At 48.8% G+C, this 7151-nt stretch overlaps 1 long non-coding RNA gene across 1 annotated transcript in view; it reads left to right on the top strand.

Moving 5' to 3' along the window:
• The window catches only part of LOC114071696, a 6975-nt gene extending 1482 nt beyond the window's left edge, over window positions 1-5493 (top strand). The window contains exons 2-3 of the long non-coding RNA XR_003574083.1: window positions 247-348; window positions 5077-5493. This is a non-coding gene — a long non-coding RNA (uncharacterized LOC114071696). The remainder of the gene's footprint in view (window positions 1-246; window positions 349-5076) is intronic.
• The last annotated feature ends 1658 nt before the right edge of the window (window positions 5494-7151 follow it).

The raw sequence follows: 7151 nt of genomic DNA, 5'->3' as shown, positions 1-7151 counted from the left end.
TGTTGTGCTGAGTGCTGAATGTTACTTATTTTAGAATCCCAGACTGGTCTGGGTTGGAAGGAATCCTTAAGTCCATCTCATTCCACCCCCTGCCATGGGCAGGGACACCTTCCACCAGCCCAGGCTGCTCCAAGCCCCATCCAACCTGGCCTTGGACACTTCCTTGGGCAGCCACAGCTCTGGGCAACAATGACCACATGTTTGAAAGCATCTCACGCTCATGTATGTCCCCATGTTCTGTTTTAGAAGATGTCTTTGCTCCTGAAGCCTTCCCTTCAGGGGGAAGGGGCGGCAGCCGTGGGGACTGGAACAACCCCAGCTCTGACAAGATGGAATAATCTGGTTTGGGTGAGTACAGTTCCAAGTGGAGAATTTGTACACCCTGGGTCTGCAGTTTTTGGGGCAGAGGGGGCTCAGCCTGGAGAAAAGGAGGCTCAGGGGGGACCTTCTGGCTCTGCAACTCCCTGACAGGAGGGGGGTGTCAGGGCAAGGTCGGGCTCTGCTCCCAGGGAACAGGGACAGGAGGAGAGGGAACAGCCTCCAGCTGTGCCAGGGGAGGGGCAGGTTGGATGTTAGGGGGAAAAAAATTCACCACAAGGGTTGTAAAGCTTTGGAACAGACTGCCCAGGGCACTGGTGGAGTCCCCATCCTGGAAGTGTTCAAAAAACACGTGGATGTGGCACCTGAGGACACGGTTTAGTGGTGAACAAGGGGGTGGTGCTGGGCCTTGATGGTCTTTTCCAACCCGAGCAATTCTTCTGTGATTCTGTGTCTCTTTATTGGCAGACTCATTGTTTCTGCCTGATGTTTCGTGGATTCTTTGGAGCTTATCCCAAAACACCTTGACCTGGGGCCACACAGCTCGGGGAACAAAACCTGACCGTGGTGTGACGGGCCTGGGAGAGTCTGGCGCTGTTTGCCCAGGGAAAGCATTTGTTGCAGGGAATCTGTGAAGGAGATGTTTGGAGCCCAATTAATGGGGATGATGATGATTTATTTATTTATTTATTGGAGCTGGCAAGGCCTATCCTACACAATCCACCTTTGCTGACCCGCTTCTGAGGCTCTGTGTGGGAGCAGCTCTAATTGCTGCTGATACCTTACCTGCCATTTGAGGGATTTAATCTAAAGGGGGAGTGCTTTGAAAGAGTTTTGGCAACACAGAGCGTGTGCTCTGTTCCTTGGCATGCTGAACAGGTTTAAAGCAGTTGGGAAGGGAAGGTAGTGCTATGTCTTTGCGATTAAAAAGGCTCTTTTCAAGCACTCGTTTAGGTACATATCATTAGCAGGTCTCTGTCCCTGGAGAGTGCCAGAACTGAGCTCAGCTCAAGCCTCCTGCACTGGAGCCAGTTTTAAATGGAATTTAACACCGATGACTCACCAAAAAACCTAACACATGTTACTCATAAGCATATCCGTGGTAAACCTCCATGTGCTGAAGGAGACACTCCCCCCTCCCCTCCCCTGCTCTCCTGGAAACGAGATATGAAAGGAAAACCCAGGCACTCAGCTCTGTTTGTCAAAATGATTTCATTAAATCCACGTGCTATTTTAGTTTTTCCATGAGCCACTAAAGCCTGTTTTAATCACTGCCTGTCTCCTTATAGGAATCCTAATTTTTCCTTTGCATTTGGGAAGCGCCAGGTATCTTTAATCCTTTGGCTCCCAAGAGGAGCTCTCCCTGTTAAGCTTTAACACGCAATGCTTTGTGTTCCTGTACCTCCTGTCTAGCAAATCTCCAGGCCAAAAGCAAGCTGTAAAATCTTCTTGAAAGAGAAAGTGAAACGCATGGGGAGAAATTTATGGTTCTTGAAATCCTGAGCAGCTCAAAATTTAACACTCTCTGCTTGCTCTTGAAGGAGATTGGATTTTGGACATCTCAGAGGCAGATGCACCATGAGACTGGGAGAGGATATCAAAACACCCCAAAGCTCCCTGTTTATTTTTATTTTTTTTTTTTTAATCAATTGGACTTTTTAGCTGTAAAGTGTGGAGAGAGGTCTTCCTGATTTCAGCTGTTTCCAGAATGAGAGGGTTTCGTCCCTGGGTTTAATTTGGATCCACCCCCCAAATAATTTCATGTGTTTGAGGCTAGGGAAAGTTATTCCCAACTGTCTTCCCTGGGTTTTGGCACCTGTGTGATCCTGGCTGGAATTATTACAAGCCACAGTGCCATGGCAGTGTTTGGTGGGGCATGGGAAATGAGAGTTGAGATGGCAGCAGCTCAGCTGGCTTAGCTTAGCTGAGAATATTTTTGGGGAGAGGCTGGGGAAACAGCAATTTAATAATAGAAGACTTTCATCTCTTCCTCAAAGAGCCTGGTGCTGACAGGCAAAGCTAGACAAGTTTTCAGGTGAGAAATGAGATGTGGTTCCTTTTTTTTTTTTTTTTACACAACAGGATGGGTAACTGGCTGCTGCAAAAATTACTCAGGCCAGTGGCTGACAAGAGTTTTTCATGCTGGATTTTCCGTTTCCTGGACCAGATCTTCTCATCTTTTTGGCTCCAGGAGTTATTTCAGGGGAATTCTGTGCCTGGAATTCTGGGCAAGAAGCTGGGCTGAATGATCTCCCTGGTGCTTTGTAGCTCTTTTTGTTTATTAGAGTGTGCTAAATATTCAAGGAGGGCGGGGGGGGGGGGGGGGGGGTGGAATCAGTGCCGTTGTTACGTAAAGAACTTTTTGGAGTCTGCAGTCGTCAGACCCACCGGTCTGCTGGTGCCTGCAGGAGTCAGAAACTGCATCTGAAAAACCCCATCAATGATTAATGACCTCCAAGCCCAAAAAAGCAAAGGGGTCCCAGCGTTCTGCTGCTCCAAAACCACCTGCCCGAGGAAGTTTTCCTGTGCCTGACCCGTGGCTTTCATCTGGGATCTCACCAGCAATGCTTCATGTCCTTGAACAGGAAAATAAGGCAGCAAGTTCCTTGCCTTTGCAATGTGAATGCTGATATTTTTTTTCTTATTAATCACACAAGGAAAGCATTTTTTTTTAACAGAAAATCAAATCCCTCCAGCATCAAGGCTGTGATTTCCTCCTCGAGTTTTCTGTATTTTCCTGACAATTACTCTCCCTTACCTGGCACACCTTGCTGCTGGCAGGAATATGGTGGTGGCAGTTGTTGGCAGCTGATTAGCAGCCTTGCAGATGCAGAAGTGAGTGGACTGGCATCCTTGAATATTAGGGTTTATTTTTTGGTTGTTTTTTTTTTTTTTTTCAATGGAAGAGTGACTGGCAGCATTGGGCCTCTTTTCATACCAAGAAATCCAGGATCCAAACCTTCAGAGCGAAAAGGATGCTTGTTTATCTGTCTTCTGTTAATATAATACCAGAGCAGGGTGCAAAGCCCTCCTGGGGCATGGAAAAACGAGCTTTAATCCCCAGTGTCCTCATTAAGGAGCTGCCTGATTTTAGTTGCCATTTCATATCCCCATGTCTTTGTTGGGTGTTTTTTTTTTTTCCTCTCTCATTCACCCACCCACATTCTACAGTTCTCAGAAAGCAGCTTATTGCTTTCTGGGGGAAAGAAGAAGAAGCAGAAGAAGAAAAAAAAAAAAAAAAGAAGCGAAGTACCAGAGGGCAGGAAAATCCCTGGAGAGTGGGATCTGTTGCAGGGAGTGCGAGCGCCGTGTCGGATCAGCTTTGGGAGCGAGAGCCTGGGGAGTGACAGGCTGCTGTCTCAGTCCTCCTGTGATGGCTGAGCCCTTGGTGGCACCTGGCAGCTGTGCCATGCCCTGGCAGGGAGGACAGCAAGCTTTCATCTGCTCTGGGATGGAAACAGAGCCAGGCAGGACCTTTCCTGGCCGAGGTCAGAGCTGTTCTGACAGAGAGGGGAATCGCTCTGACAACCTCCTGTTGCTACTCTGAGCAGCAGCAATTTTTGCCTTGCCCTTTGTCCACCCCTTCTCGCTCTGTGTGGAAGGATTTAGACCCACAGCTGAGTGGAGGGAATTGTCCCTGCTTCTGGGGGATGCAGAGCTTGGATGACCCCTTAGGCTTCACAAGCCCCTTCATCAAATTCCTGGAGAAAACCGCCGGGACTTCCCTCCTGGAGGAGCAGAAAGGGCTCTGGGCTGCCCTCAAACTGCTGCCCTCAAACTGCTGCTGAGGGTTGGGGTTTGGAAGCATTGGAAACGAGCTCGTCAAAGGATCAGGCGGGCTGGGAAGGACCCCTCAAAGCAAGGCTGGGTTCCTGAGGGTGTGTGGCTCAGCTTTGGATACCCTGGCATGGAGATCCCTCGTCCTCTTTGGGCTCTAGAGAGCAGCACTCTTGGGGGAAGCGGTTTTTTTTTTTTTTTTTCTTAAACTGAGCTGGAATTTCCCATGTTCCCACTGGTTCCTGTGTCTTCTCCTGTCAGTTGGTCCCCAGTGGTGAGTGCAGTAGCTGGTCCTGGTCCTTAGGCCTGCAGCCCCTTCTCCAGGTGCTCCTGGACAAACTGCTCTCAGAGGGTGACTCTGTTTCATCACCTCCACGTGTGGGGATGCTCCTTTCCGACCCGGATCCAGCCCTCAAATTTTGCCAACAAAATTGTCTTAGGGGAAAAAAAAAAAATTTCAGGTTGCCATGGTGACCAACTTGCTGAAGACACAGTGTAGGCTACAGAATGCTGGAGAGACAGTCACATGTTCCCCCTGAAAAACACATCTCCAGTGTCTTCTGCATATTGAAGCTCTTAATTCAGATCCATTTCAGAGCAGACCCGGCATCAGCTCCAAGCCTCAACCATCTCTGCTTTTGAGACTTGACAATGCCTTTTGATTTGTGTACTTATTACACTGCTGTTAATTTTTCCGACAATCTGCTGCGCTTTTTTTTCCCCTCTTCTTTTTTCTTTCTTGTTGCCCTAATTAGCCACTGCCATGACATTTGTGCACATACGAAGTGTTTCGCATACGCAGGTTTCTTTCTGCAGATTCCACATGGTGGGACTCTGACGTTGAGCAAGTTAATAAGCGATAATTGGTGAGGCTGAACAAACACCCTTTTCCCAAGGCTGTGGATGTCTGGTTGCTTCTGTGAAGCATGAGACGAATTCTCAGCTCTGATATTTCTCCTTCCTCGCTGTTTTCCAAATTAGGCTGGAGAATGCGAAGAGTCGAGATTCAGAGATCCAACGTGGGAAGAAAGAACCCGATGATGCTGTGTCCTTTTGTTTGTTTGTTTGTTTTGCTGCGAAAAACTGTTCTGCAGTGAAAGGAAGTCTTTCCCCAAACTCAGTTTCTACAGTGATGGCAACTGGATGAGCTCATGAGATGCCAAATACACACTTGTCCATCGACAACCCCTTCTGATGTGCAGGATCTCCCTGGGAGGACTCTCAGGCACCGAGTGCAACCGTGTCCAGGATATCTGTGCCATCCCATAATGATGCTATTAAAAGCTCGTTATTCCATCTGTTTGCTCTGCGTTGCTCTCTGGTTGCTTGTAATTTTCTGTAATGGTCTCAGCTAATTATTGATTGTTCAAACCAGCAAACTCCCTCGATTCCTTTTTCTCCCGGGGTGCAGCAGCTGCGGGAAAAGGTGTCTTGCTACAAATCCAAAGGCTCGAGTTGCAGCCCACCAGGAAATCTGGCTTTCATGGGTACTTGGCTGCTCATGTGGGGAGCTGAGGGACACTGATTGTGAGGTGCCAGTGGCTTTAGGAAGGTTACTGTGCAGTTTAGGGGGAGGTTCTTGTTGAGTTTTTTTAATGCTTTATCAGTTATGCCACTGTCAACTGGTTTTTCTGTTTAAAGCGGCTCTCTCACCCAGTTTGGCTCCCAGTTAATTTTCCCTGCTCCTTGCAGCAAGGTGACCCGATTTGTAGGAATTTCTATCTCAAAAGCAGGAAGACACACAGTCAGAGCCCTCAGTGATCAGCTGTAGCAGCAGCTGGGAGCAGAAGGAGGTGAAAGGTGCTGATAAGGTGTAGAGGTCCAACAGAGGAAGGGATGTTTGCCTTTTCCATGGTCCTTTTGGTTTGCTTGGCTCGACAGAACTGGGAACAATCAGCCCTTCAAGGCCAGCTTGGATGGGGCTTGGAGCAACCTGGTCCAGTGAAAGGTGAGCAGAAAAACCTCCTGGGCTGTTCCCCCAAGACCTGTCTTTGTGTCCTGGGAAGGATAAGGTGGACTGACACATGAACCAGCTGGGTTTGTACTCCTCCCTGTTTCACTCTTGCTTTTCCCAGTTCCCAGCAGACACTTCTCCTGGCCTAAAAGCAGTGAATGCGGGGCCAGCAGTTGGACTCAGTGATCCTCGTGGGTCCCTTCCAACTCTGGATGCTCCGTGATTCCATAGAGTGCTGATGTACGATAATCAAACATGCACTTCTCTACAAAAAAAAAAAGAAAAAAAAAAAGGCAAAGAATACCCTTTATTTTCTCCCCCCAGCAAAATGAGTTCTGCTCCCTGCTGCATGTATGCAAATGCCTTCACACCTAGAAGCTGACTTGGCATCTGCTGTGCAGATGTTTATCTGGCAGCAGGGAGTAGTATTTCCTTTGTCCTGGTCTCAAATCGCTGACTCAAGCACTGGATGCTCCAGCATACCAATGACAGTTGCTGTGGATGTTCCCTTCCAGCCCTCCCCCCCGGCTGGGAGTCGGGGCTGTGCGAGCGGGCCACGCGTTTTGCTGTCGGATTTTGCTCCGGGAGTGGAGATTTATGCCCCAGCAGGGACAGGGAGGGAGCTTTCCCCGCGCCCTTCCACGTGCTGCTTGCCCCGGCAGGAATGCTGCAGAGTAGAAACTCTCCTCCTGCAGACTTTGAGGTTGCTCAGAAAACTCTGAGGCAGCAAATAAAAGGAGCGATGGCTGAAGGGAGACGGCAAAGGGATTAGAGCGGGGCTTGGGCTGCCTTTGTGGCGGTTGGTTTGAGCGTTGCCTCACCAGAAGCTGCAGTATGGTCACCCTTTCAATGTGTAGGATGAGGGAAGAAGGGAGGATTTACCTGTGTAGGGATCTGGGGAATGAGCAGGAGCATTTCCAGTGGTGGCAGTGGCAGGATACCTGGCTCCTGCACAGCCTGTGTGTCCCTGGGGAAGGATGGAAACTGCTGACTTTCTGCTCTCTGGGAGAAGCAGTAAAACCTGCATCCATGGCAGAATCGCTCCTTTTGTCTGCATTTTCTCTGTTTTCTTTTTTTGTTTTTTTTTTTTTTTTTTTTTTTT

The sequence above is a fragment of the Empidonax traillii genome, unplaced genomic scaffold (genome assembly GCF_003031625.1).
Source record: "Empidonax traillii isolate 1590-97213 ecotype Southwest subspecies unplaced genomic scaffold, ASM303162v1 scaffold2205:size43672, whole genome shotgun sequence".
Lineage (NCBI taxonomy): Eukaryota > Metazoa > Chordata > Aves > Passeriformes > Tyrannidae > Empidonax > Empidonax traillii.
The sequence above is the reverse complement of the archived record's forward strand: the minus strand, read 5'-3'. Positions and strand labels throughout refer to the sequence as shown.